Genomic DNA, 4337 nt, shown 5'->3' with positions numbered 1-4337 from the left:
AATGATGTGAACAGAGGTGCCACATGTCACAATGTTGCTATGTTGTTGACATGGCCAAGTGTTGACAACGCTAGTGACATGGTGACACAATCATATCATGAAACATGGCATTCAAGTGGTGATGTGGGAGTGAGCAGATCAACCACACCAAATTGTGCCATGTGGTAGATCCTACGACATTCACTACATCGACAAGGAAAGATGCACATTGATTAAGCATGGTGACATGGTGACACAATTAGAGGCCACCACATGGTAGATGTTGTAGACTCAGGACCAATCTGGTGGTGCCACATGACACATAGGTGGAAAAGGTATTGACAGAATAAGTGAGAGGGCAGGAGATAGACAAATCACAATGTGAAACGTGTCACAGGAAAGTCAAACTAGTTTGACCCAAAATGCATATATGGAGGAAAAAACCAAAGTTCATAAAATAATATTTTATTTTTATTTTTCTTGTTTCTAAATGTGTTGGCAATTTAAATAAACTTTTGTTTTAACCTATACTTTAAACTTTAGAAAAAATCAAATATTTGGAAACAAATGTAGACCTTAGAGCCATGCCAAGGACTTGAACTTCAAACTGATCTTTTGGGCACTCTTGATATGGTGACATAGTACTATCATATAATATCACAACCAAGAGAAAGTAAAATTTCCATATTTGACATTTATTTTTGCATAGGAAGTAGTGTGTTTGAGCTATTCAAGGTTTTGTACTAGATTCCCATTTTTAGCCTCATTCACTTATGGCAATTCAAATTTGATTTATGATGAAATGTGAACTAGTTGAAAGCCAAAGTTATTAGGGATCTATTTAGGGATGGATTTTATCACCTCTTAGTTAGTTTAGTGAGGGTTTTATCATATTTTTAGATGCATGTTTGATGGTTTTATCAGAATAGGGTTTTTCATTAATTAGAGGAGATATTTCAAGTTTTTTATAGAACAATGATGAATTTCGTTTCTAATTTCAGTTTTAGAGAAAAGAGAGATATTTTGCAAAAATAAGGAATAAAGATTCACATGGACACATGTTACCTCCAAATCAGATCCTGGATTTCATTCCTTTCCTTTATCTTTATCTTTCTCTCTCATTGTAAGGGTTCTATTTTATTAGACATTTTTTACTCCTATGATACCACAAGGATGATTCTAGTTAGGTTGAAATTTCTATCATGACTATGATACCATTCTCTTCAGCATATTTCTCTATTATGAATAGTAGTAGTTAAGCTAATATGGATAGTTCTGATCTATTTAGTGATTTTAGGAGTTATTTATGTTGGTGTTTTTACACTACCAAGCAAAAAAATACTTGAACACAAAGATGGTAAAGATCAAAATAACCTAAGCATTAGCTATTCCCCATGATCAGCTAGATGGTCTTTAGATTTGGACCCAACATCAACAAAACCATAAAAGATTTTCTACTCTTTTGGCTCTGCAAAACCAAGGTGGGTGCACCAGAGGGATAAAAATATTCAAAACTTGATACTACTTTCACATTTCATTCATTCAATTTCATTTTATTATAATATTCATCCCCTACAATAGATTGGTCACAATTCTTCTTAGATCAAAAGTAATTCTGGGTAACAACTACTAACTAAAAAATAGAGATATAATGTAAACAAGTATTGACACTCTATGGAACTCTTCATACATTTAAAGTAAAATTGATTTTGATTTTAACATTGTGCTTGATGCATGTCCATGATCTCTTCATTTGCAAATTGAAACAATTGATCAGTGCCTCATCTATTGGGATTTAGAGTCTACCCAACCTTTTGACTTAATTGACTGCATTACAATCAATATCATCAACAATTCTCCCTAAAACTCATTCTTATGCATATCCTTCCTACTACCTAGAAATCCTACCACATTCACTAAAGCACTTACTTAATCCATTGAATCAAAAGCAATAGTGAATTGACATACAACCTATCCTAGTTTCTTTAAATTGAACAAGCTTTTCTCATACAATCTCAAAATAACTAATCAATAAAAATTGAGACAAGATTTAGAGAGAAAATATATGGTAACAATTTATCTTTTTATTAATTCTATTTGAAAATTATGTAACATTGGAATAGAACTCAAAACAACTCAAGATAAGACACCATGATCCTAGAAAACTAATGTATTCTTAGATTTGTAGAAAAAATACATCATATAATTGCATCAAATAAATTGGACCGAATGAAACATAGAAAAACTAAAAGTTATACAATATTTCAGACCCTTTCTCTAGCCTTGGAATCTCACTTATATAGTGTGAGACGCAACAAGATTTAGGGTTAGAGAGTATTGACAGATGTCCTTAAGATAGAAATATATTTACAATATTATTGTTACAAAAGACAAAAAATAGTGCGACAAAATGACTTTACATCATGAATATTCTTTTATGGGTTCCATTTTTGCTATACTTTTTGTTGCTGAGGTGTTCATGATTGGCTCTGAGGTCATTGGCATTCCTTGGAGGGTGTAACCAATGGAATTTCTTGTGATGGACCTAGTTCTGATGTTTGTAGACTTACTTCAACTTGAGGCTCTCCATCCACATCATCATGCACTGACAAAACAATAGTTACATCTGGTTCTCCTACTACCATGTCATCAATTTGGACCTTTGTTCTGGTTACTGTAGTTGATTGTTTATCTTTGTCTTCTTTGGATTTAACTGGTGTATCAATAATTTGCATCTCATCTTGGTCCATTTCATCTTCTTTAGTTTCCAATTACTTTGAATGCAAAAAATCTTCCATCTACTTGATGAAAATTGTGTCATCCAGCTAATCAAAACTCAAAACATCACATTGCTTCTTCAAGACAAAATCTCCTCACTTATTTATTTCAACAAATCCTTCTCTAATAGAATTATAGAATAATTGAACTTTAACAATTTCTTCAGTTGTTGCTGCCCATAATACATGCCTATTTTCACTAATAACCCCATTTATTCTAAGAAACAATAAATCATCTAATTCTTTGCCCCATTCCTCCTTTTCTTTTAGTTTATCTATTTTTCTAAGTGCATAGGGGAAAGTTCAAATTTATTAGTAAGATATTTTGAAAAAAAAATTATTATCCTTTTCTGCACTACAACTCTCTTATCATAAAAATTAGATAAATCATTAGTCATATCAAAAGTTTTTTCTATCTATTCACAAGAGAGACTAATAACTGGAACAAACAAAAGGTTGACATTCTTATCCTTGCTACCCCATTTACTCATAATAGATTTTATAGAATCCTCACCACCTTTTATTTCATTCCACATATCCATTCTTTTTACCAATTATTTATACAATGTTGTCCATTCAATCTTATCTACTAGATATAAGATTGTTTTCCTAATTTTGTCTTCATATAAGTCATTTAACTCTACATTTAAGGCTTAGAGTTTATTCTTCTCCTCTTCAAATTCCTTAGTGGTGTAAAATTCTGGCCTTTGCGAGGTATTAGGTAGCTCTATAATAGGAGTTTATTTAAAGAGCTAAACTAGAGGATGAGGATAAGAAATCCTAGGTTAGTTGGATTCTCCTACCTTTCTCTTTCCAAGTTGCTTATCCATTTGGGCCACCCGACCTTCTAATTGGTGTTCCCTATTCCCCCTCTCCTCATATACTTTGAGTATCTCTTCAAACTTAGCATTGAGCTCAAAGAACTTTATTTTTTGTCTTTTTCCACAACAACAACACCAAAATCCACCATTTCCTTGGTCATTCTTGATACTTTCTCACCTCTACTCTATAGACCATGAGGTTGCCTGCATGCTCAACATCGAAAACTTCTTATATCTTGGTCTTATCCTTTTTTTCAATAGACCATATCACCAATGCCTGGTGATCATCACTATATTTCAATGCTTTATGTGCATGCAAGACCTCTTCCTTAGTTTTAAACTAAGTGTACTTTTATTTCCTCATAGTATCAAAAATCATAGCATTGCCTATGTCCCATTTAGGTAAAATTAAAATTCCTAAATCCTTCAATTATTATCTTCCCCCTTTTGTGGTTACCTATAGAAACTCTTTCATGAAATTAGCTTTGAATTCCTCTTCAATTTCACAGTCCTTTTTATTAGGTTGCTCTACTTTGATTTGCTTGCACTTAGCCTCAAAATTATCAATGTTTCTTCTCCATAAAAATTGAGCAAAAGCTCTAGATTTTACAAAACTCTCATCATCAATAATTTTTTTTGCAGCTTGTGCTATCATAGTATCTATTTCATTGCCTCTATAATCTCCCACAATGAGGCCTAATGTTGGCATAATGGGGCTCCTTAGGTATCCCTTCAATATCTGTAGTTGTGACCACAACTT

The sequence above is a fragment of the Cupressus sempervirens genome, chromosome 9 (genome assembly GCF_028749045.1).
Source record: "Cupressus sempervirens isolate cs-2001-9-10 chromosome 9, ASM2874904v1, whole genome shotgun sequence".
NCBI lineage: Eukaryota > Viridiplantae > Streptophyta > Pinopsida > Cupressales > Cupressaceae > Cupressus > Cupressus sempervirens.
The sequence above is the reverse complement of the archived record's forward strand: the minus strand, read 5'-3'. Positions refer to the sequence as shown.